General features: G+C 41.3%; 1 long non-coding RNA gene across 1 annotated transcript; it reads right to left on the reverse strand.

Annotated features, from left to right (window-relative positions):
- Positions 1-706: 706 nt before the first annotated feature.
- LOC132514364 (uncharacterized) lies at positions 707-9,199 on the reverse strand. The gene is made up of 3 exons (XR_009538759.1): positions 8,593-9,199; positions 2,016-2,365; positions 707-961 (listed from the first exon to the last, which is right to left on the reverse strand). It is a non-coding gene; the product is annotated as an uncharacterized LOC132514364 (long non-coding RNA).
- Positions 9,200-9,255: the final 56 nt, after the last annotated feature.

Below are 9,255 nucleotides of genomic sequence, written 5' to 3' on the forward strand. Positions count from 1 at the left end.
TCTGCTGCTGGTATGACATCAGTATTCTCCTGGTCCGATGAAAGCAGTGTGGGTGTGTTCCCTCTGTATCTGTTCTCTGGAAGAGTGTGTAGGAGACGGGCATCGTTTCTGTCTTAAATGTTTGGTAGAAATCAGAGGAAGCCACCGGGCCCTGAAGTTTGTTTTGTGGGGAAATTTTTTTGGCCTCTCTTTCTAATTGAAGTTTCCTTGGTGTATTGTACAGGGCACAGATCTTAAGCGTAGAGCTTTATGGTTGCTTGTAAATATAAACACATCTGTTACCAACACCCAGTTCAATATACAGGACGTCCCCAGCACCCTGGCTGCCCCCTGTAGAAGGGGAGAAGAATAAGTGCTAACTTATTCAGTTATAAGAATGAAAATCAGTTACTCCACGTATATTCCAAGTGCAGTGATTTACACACAAATAACTCAAAATGAGTGTGGCAGCACAATCAGAAACTAGTGGAGGGTGCTGGAGGGCTGGGAGAATCCAGTCCCTTTGGGATTTCCGCTGTGGAGGTCGGGCCAGAGTAAGGAAGCTGAGAAGCTTCTCAGAAGCATCTGGGCTTTTACAGAGGGAAAAACTACTGCTCCCCAGAGTGGAGCGCCCACTGTAATTCACTGAGCCCTCCCTTTGCGGAGGGTGCTTTTCTATACTTGTGTGTTATCTTACATAGAAATGTTTAAAAGAAAAAGAGATCAATTTTGCTTGATGTAACAGCCTTTCACTGTTAAAAGTAAGACCTATATCTAAAATTTATGCTAAATCTGTACAGCTCCGACAGGAAGTAACCGGCACTCACTAGCTGACTCAGGAGCGGAGGGGGAGCAGAGAGGCGGCCCTCCTTCCTTGGCTTCGTGTCTCATTTAAGCTGCCAGACGCTGCACAGGCTCCATCCCCTCTGAGTCTCAGGCTGAGGCCTCCAGGTCACAGTCCTCACAGGTGTCAGACCAGAACCTGCCACACAAAGGCAGGGACTGGAGTCAGTGGGGAGGTGGGCTTCCTGGGGTCGGTGTGTGGGACCCAGGGGGCTACTCAGACCCTGCAAGTGACTTTGGGCCCTGACATCCCCCAGGGCTCACATCCCCAGGGCACTGGGGCCTCTTTGCTGCTCTTTGCCAAGTGTGTTCTGGTAGCAGAGAGACCTGTCCTACAGGGGCGATTTAACCTGGGCATTTGGCCGGGCGGCGTTCAAGTGATTGGTCCCCTGAACAGTGAAAGTGATGCAGAGGAAAGGGGAGGCTCTGGGGCTCCAGGGTGAAAAGTGTGGGTCCCTCCCACCTGGGCGCTGTGAGTGGGAGGTCTGATGACACAGGTGGGAGTAGTGACCCTGTCCCTCCAGCCCACACGCAACACGGCCCATCATGAGACCAGCACAGTGGAAGTGGGCAGAGAACCGCAATGTTCCCTTTTCCCCTAATAATCATTTTTCTTTAACATCCCAGCCAAACTTGCCTGTGCTTTTTAATTTAAAAATATCCTGATGCTGTGGTCATAGAATCATAAATTCTATAGCTTTGCTGTATCCCAACATGAAAAGTTTGTAGAAGACACTGCTTTTCAGCGTGTAATAAAACCAGATGTATTTGTTATCTAATTTTAAGGTCATAATTAACTTGGAATCCTGGCCCTTTAACTCATCCTAAATTAGCATTGCTTTGAATTGCCTTCATTTTGTGTGTGTGTTGTATTCAATTTTTACACATCTATGAAAAATCTATAGAACCTCAGGTTGAGAAATGGTGCCATGAGGTGACCCAGGCCCTTCAGTGGGGCTCCACAGAGGCTGCGGGGTCCCCAGGGGGTGGGCAAATCCCAGCCAGGTGTGGATCCTGCAGTGTCCCCTACCGGATGCCAGGGCTACCGCGTGCCCACAGGGATGCAGCAGCGCTGGGCCAGGTGAGCTGTCTGCTTGCGTGAGAAGAAGCCCCGGTGCCTCTGTCCTCCTCACCCTTTCCCCAGGACGCCTGAACTGGGGGGTACCAGGGCCACTCCAGATATCTCACCACACCTGGTGATTAACTGGGGATGTTGCCTGCTGACCTCGGCGGGTTGGGAGGGCAAGGCTGGGTCCTGCAGAGGGAGATGTGGAACCTCACCAGGGACACTCTTTACAAAGAGTGAACAACACCTCCAGGAGTGATGTATGTGGTGACCCCACAGACGCCTTCGGCCCCCCCATCTAAACATAAGAGCCTGGCATCTTCAGGGGTTCTATGGAACAGGGACTGTTCCCTGGCGAGATGCACTCAGGTCACCCTCCAGTTGCCTGCGCAGATTACCACCATTCTCTTCTCTCCACCTTTTTGTTCACATGCAGTGGTGACCACCTCCGTGCTCTTCTCTGGCTTTTGGGTTTTCCTGAAGCGCAAAAAAAAAAAAAAAAAAAAAAGTCAGGGATGGCAAGGGAAGCACATACACTTATTTGCCTTCTGCTCTTCCTCCTACCCTCTCCACGCTCACATTTCCTCTTCTTGTTCTTCCTCATCCTTTTACTTCATCCATTCTCTTGAATCCAGGACAAGAGAATTTCTTTTTTTTTTTTAATTGGATGAGTCAGTCTTCTTTTCCTTATTTATTTATTTTTAATGTCCTTATTGGAGTATAATTGCTTTACAATGGTGTGTTAGTTTCTGCTATATAACAAAGTGAATCAGCTATACATATACATACATCCCCATAACCCCTCCCTCTTTTGTCTCCCTCCCACCCTCCCTATCCCACCCATCCAGGTGGTCACAAAGCACCGAGCTGATCTCCCTGTGCTAAGCGGCTGCTTCCCACTAGCTATCTATTTCATGTTTGGTAGTGTATATATGTCCATGCCACTCTCTCACTTTGTCACAGCTTAACCTTCCCCCTCCCCATATCCTCAAACCCATACCGTTTTTATGCTAAGTTATATTCTACATGTTCCTGGAAAAATGTTAAAAAGATTTTTAAAGAACTGCGCATCTATTTTTGAAGCTGATTTGCCTGTTCAAGGCTTGCTAGCACTTTATCCATCTCAGTGCTATTTCACTTAGTAAACAAATGCAGTTGCCATGATTGCTGCATATGTGTCTGTGTTCCCTTCTAGGTTATATGTTTTTGAAGTTAGAAACTATATTTATATCACAGCCCCTATGTATAGCACAATATCCATTGCTAATTCAGATTGTGCTTTAAGATATGAGACAAAATTTAAGACTTTTATTATAGTCATAAACATCTAGCAAACCAACCAGAAAATAAAACGAATTTTCAATGGGTTGGCCAAGAACAAAAAAGAGAGGAATACCTAGTGCAAAATCATATCTCTAATAACTACTGTTGGATTTAGAGCACACACATGCTAAACTTATTTTAAAATATCTTCTCATCAAAGATTTGAGGTTGGACCTGAAAAAATTATATCAGATGTGAAAATAATTATGTGGTCTGACCAGCGTGGATCACACAAAGTAAGTGTATACTATGTATAAAGTAGATAAACTACGAGGTCCTGCTGTATAGCACAGGCAACTATATTCAATACCTTGTAATAACCTATAAAGGAAACGGATCTGAAAAAGAAATATATATATCTGAATCTCTTGGCTGTACACCTGAAACACAACATTGTCAATCAACTACACTTCAAGTAAAACAAAACAAAACAAAGTAACTGTAAAGGGAAGTATAGTTTTATAAATTCACCTCTGATATCCAACAGACCAGCTGAAAGACAACAGAAAGTACAACTTTCTAGGAGACAGGACATGGCCAGCAAACAAGGCCATTACCCTCGGTAACGGTCATACCTGCCAAAAGATATACAGACTAGCCTGCATTCATGAATACATAAGAATTCTTCATTTATCTGGCATTGTTAGGCAATGAGGTATTGTATGTTAGGAGAAGTTCTTTTAAATGACAAATTGAAGAGCAGTTATTTTAACCTTCACTCGGTAATTTTTTTCTAAAATTAAGAAATGTATCGACTGGTGTATCTAATGTTTCCGTGATAACTCGGGGTCATCAGTTCAATCAAGGTTTGCATGAATAATGCAAATGGAAACAAGACAAGCATGCTTACTGAAACTGAAAATGACATGGCACTGGCTGGAATAACTGATGAGTAAGAAAAAAGCAAAAATGAAAACAAACAGTGATCAAGAAACAATCAGTCAAGTTCTGACTTTCTGTACTTAGTTTCAAAAAGAGATACCACAAATCCCAGCGAGAGACTCCAGCATCAAGAGCTGTCTTTCTCCTTTGTTTCCACCTTCCTTTCCTTTTCCTTCTACCCTAGATTGTTCCAGGCAGTGCTTATAGCTGCTTGCAAGACAAATTCTCATACTTGCTTTCTCTCACACAAACTTCACAATATGTCCATGTGATAAATAGTGTGGAGGTAAAAGACAATTCATCACAGGCACATCTCCTATGAAAATAAAATTAGAAACTAGCTTCTAAACATGCAGAGAGAAGGGCGTGGTGTCAGGCACTAATTTCCTTGCGAATTCCTCTCCATTTCTAATAGACGTTCTTCTTTACCAAGATCCCTTTTTATTGGTGTCCCGTTCCAGACTGCTCCACTCCGCCCATCCTCATCCTGTAAAACACATTCACACTCTTTTGTGACCCTACTTATTTGCCCATTAAATAATCAATCATAGAACTGTCGGAATTAAATACAGAGTGAAATTAAAATACTGGAGTCACTTGGAGGGTAGAAGCAGCTCCACCAGAAAATACTGGGCATGGATTTAAAAGAGGCTGCGTGGGACTTGCTCTTGTCCAAGTTCTTTCTCAAGAAGTATCTGAAATAAGCCTAAATTCAGAGTTAATCAGACTGGCCTGCTTTCTCAGGTGGACTGGAACTCATTGCTCTTTCCCCTCAACTCCCTGATGTCAGTGGCACTTTCCGGAGATAGGGTGGACTTCTCTGCCTACTGCAGAAGCTCAGTTCCCCCAGGAACCACTCCCCATCTGAATCCCACACTGGAGGCCAGATGCCAGCCTTCCCAGAACATTCGTGGTCTCATTTCAGGTTTTGACCTGCTCAGATTGAGTCCCTGTAGACTCTTTCTCAGCTTGAAACCTGATCTTCAACCCCTTTCCCTGACCTCGATGGTTACCTGCCTACTTTAGGCCTCAGGTGCTTTAGCTATAAAATGATATATTTGTCCTTAATTCTAAAGTCTTCTTTCTAAGGCTCTATAATGTGGTGGCTCCTTGAAAATGTTTCTCTTTGCTGGTTTTAATTTTGTAGAGAATTAAAACCCCAGCCACTCTAAAAGACAGTAAGTTGCATTGGATAAGGAAAGTGTGCTCTTGTAGTTAGATTAACAGGGATGGAAGACGACTTAGTATGTTTTAAGATACTCATGATCCATTCTCGTGAGAGTCGGGGGAAGAGAGTTAATAAAATACCAAACGATTGTGACAAATTAAGTTCACCAAGATGTAGCTGATTAGTTACTACTTGAATAAGCCACACAAATCCAATTCAAGTTGTCCTTTATTTTTCTAAGAAGGATCCCAGTGAACTGAGTCCCATGTTCAGTAACTCCACGTTCAATGGCTTAGTCTTTAAAAACTGTTATCTTGCTGGAAGAAGAAATATTGCCCATCAGTCCTAATTGATGTCTACCTATCACGCACATTTGAAATAAATTTATTACTTTGACTGATCTCAGTGTAATACATTCCAAAGGGGCAACGAGCACACGAAAAGTTATGAAGTCTCCATCTTCTACACTGAAGTGTGCAATAAATTACGTATTATTTGGCCGTGAAATTCACAAGCCATAGAAACCACGCCATTAGCAATGTATACAGTGGTAAAGAGCAGGTAATGAGAATGATATAAAACAAAATAAGACTGTGTATGTTGGCATTGCTGCCAATAAAGCAATTATTAAATGCATTCATATGCATCTACGCTAGATAAGCTCTTTGAGGGCAATTGCTATGAATTCTACATACCTGACAGGATACTATATATAGCCCACTTTCTATGGCCTTTATTCAAAGACGCTGAGAAAGGGTTACTCTGGGTAAATTCAGACCTTTTCTCAATATAGAATTTGGTCAACATGCATTCTGAACAGCAAAATTTCACAGTATTTTCCTACACTAATTGCCACCTCAGCAAATGCAGGATTAAGTATAATGGATTATAAGAAGTTAGAAAGGAAAGATGGAAGAAAAGAAGGAAGGTAGAAAAAAGGTGGGTATGGAGTACTTCAACATTTACGTAAAGAGTGGACCTAAAACTAACCTGAGGTTTCCCTGAGCTATTAGCATACGCTATAGAAACTTAAATGAAAAAATAAAAAAAACCAGCAAGGGAAACTCAAAGATTCTGTTTTTTCACTTTACTGCATACACACGTCCACCTTAAACAATCTATATGCTTATATCCAATAAGAGAGCATTGTTTTGCAAGGCTATTTGGCTTCTATCAGCATGTAAAGGTCAGACAACTCAACTACAGCAGAGTTAGCCTTCAGGTGAATAATTGCTTCTTTCAGGATGCGAGCAGTTGAATTTTCCAGAAATGTTTCCCAATTCCAGTTGAATTTTCCCAGAAATGAATTTTCCAGAAATGTTGAATTTTCCAGTTCATATTTTCCAGAAAATATGAAAACTAAAAGAAGGGTCCTAGGACAGCGTCCTTTAGAAGGTTTATAGTATCAAGGTTTTTGGAGGAAGAGAATCCTTGTCGATTATCAACACAGTGATTCCAAGCAGGTCAATTTTTGCTGAGAATATTATATAACAGAACCCACTTCACCTCCATTATACTGACAATGATCTTCCTTACTTCAACCTTGTGCTTCTTAGTAAAGTTGAAAATACTGAGCCAAGAACAGACAGTGACAATGCCAGAGACTCAGATGTACCTATAGGTGCCTTCAGACAACATCAGCCACCCAGGCTAAAGTCCTGGTTTAAAACATCCCAACATGAATGAATCTCAAAAACCATATGCTGAGCAAGTGAAGCCAGATCAAAAGGGCACCTACTGTATTATTCAACTTACATGAAATTCTAAACTGGGCAAAAGTCATCTCTAAAGATAAAAAGCAGATCCGTGGTGGCCTTGGGGTGGGAGATGGGGATACTTTTGCAAAAGCCTAGGAGGAAACTTTCTAGGGTTTTAGGATTGTTATCTATCTTTATGGGGGTGCTAGTTATACAAATGTATACATTAATTACAAGTCACTGAACCGTTGACTAAAAATGTCTGCATTTTATTGTATGTAAATGATACCTTAATAAGGTTGATTACAAAATGAACCAAAACCAAAACAAAGCAGAAGAGAAACCTCTCAAGACCTCAAAGGAAATACACTGTTTTCTTCCAGGGTACCAGATTGGAAATGAGGCATTGGTCTGTTCTACCCTCAGATTATCCCTAGGATCATCTAGTCTATTTTAAAGCACTAGAGTCCCCTATCAGGAAAACTCACCCCATGTTTAATTACTTTGATTTCTTCTGTGCCTGTTCTCCCAACACAGTGAAGCCATTCACAGAAGAAAAACCACCTTTTGCCAACTTTGCATCATCACATATTCTTTCCAAAGCTATTATGTATGGAATGAAATTTGGCTACACTTTGTAAAAATCTAGCTTTTTGAGCCTTACAAATCTTAACAGTTAACCTATTGTCTGCACTGGAATTTGCAAAAAAATATATTTTGAAAAGGAATAGTTGAGACTTGACAATTTTGTTTTTTGTGATTTTCTCTTCCCCTAAGAGAGAAGTGAGTAGGAATGAGAAACACATACATAAAGGAAAAAAAATTATCTTGCTGCCTTTGCATGGTTATAATTTATAGGAGGCCCTTATCAACAATAATCTATTATCAGAATCAATAAAATATAATCTCCATGAAGGCCAGGCCAGGTTATTTGTCTCTTTTTCAGCTATTGCAATACAAACCACATTCATGGATATGCTTCTTGATGATCTTTGTAATACTGAAACAGTTGACCATTTCCTCATGCCTCTTCACCTTAACTTCAACCTGGTTTTTCACTAATGACCTCACATTTCCTTCTCTAACACTTGGTTGTGGGCCTCTTTTCCAACTCCAACTCGCATTTCACTCTGGAACCAAAGGAAGACTCACACCTTCCTGCTTTTTAGTGATACCTCAAGGTCATTACCATATTGTGATCACCCTGAAGAATAGCCAGACAATTGTTATTTCAGAGCCATCTGACAGTTTGTAGCTCTAAAAATTAACTAAGGACCACATTTGTCAAAAATATCCTAGTTTAAGATTTTGGTAATACAGCAACAGTAATTCCAAAGTCATTATGCTACAGTTGCAGATTAAATAGACTAGAAAAAGGAAGCTTGCCAGATGGTGGTTTACATTATCTACAGACTGTCTCGGCTCAAGGTTAACTTCCCTGGGAGAAAACCCATAAACCCAGAATCATCAAAAATAACCTGCACGTGCAGAGGGGAGACAGCTTTGCTTGTCAAATTTTACATTCTTTCTGATCTCTGGGCCCTGGTGATTTATCTCCCATGGAATGGAATAAGGAGGGGAACAAGTAGGGACAGTCCCTTCGAGCAGCGGCCGCATGCCTGGCATGTCCTTACCTGCTTTCAAGGCTGACTGCTTCCCACACATATGTTGCCTTTTTTAAGCCTCAAGCCCTCGATCCTTTGCTGAAATACAATAATTTCATTCCTATGGTTTTCAATACCAAAAACTCAACCTCCAGGAGGGCTAAAGTCTAATTTGTACTCCAAACCAAGTAGCAGTGCAGTTCGCTACTACCGAGGCTGAATCCATAAAGACTTCAAGACCACGTCCAGAAGACAAGTTATTATATATAATACCCTAGAAGATCTGAAACATAATTATCATATACATAGCTGGTCCTTCAGAGCTTTTTACCTATAACATGTTTCTTTGATGAAAGTTATTTAATGTACTGGAGATAACTGTGACTTACTGATCAAATATTTGAATACTTATACTTACCTGGGATTTCATTTCTGCTGAAAGAAAAAGGAAGAACAGGACTCACTAAAAAAAAAAAACTTTAGAAATGAAAGTAAAAATCTTATCACACACTATGACTTTTGGAAGCAGCATAGAGGGGCAGTCAACGGTAAAACACTGGTGAAATAGGTCAACACTCTAGGCCAAAAATCCATTATTATTATCATCAGTGACAGTAGCACAACTGTGCCCTTCAGAATTAATAATCACTCCTAAGGATCTTCATTTGGAACCAGATGATGCGTTTAAGAGAA

The sequence above is a fragment of the Lagenorhynchus albirostris genome, unplaced genomic scaffold, assembly GCF_949774975.1.
Source record: "Lagenorhynchus albirostris unplaced genomic scaffold, mLagAlb1.1 scaffold_238, whole genome shotgun sequence".
Classification (NCBI taxonomy): domain Eukaryota; kingdom Metazoa; phylum Chordata; class Mammalia; order Artiodactyla; family Delphinidae; genus Lagenorhynchus; species Lagenorhynchus albirostris.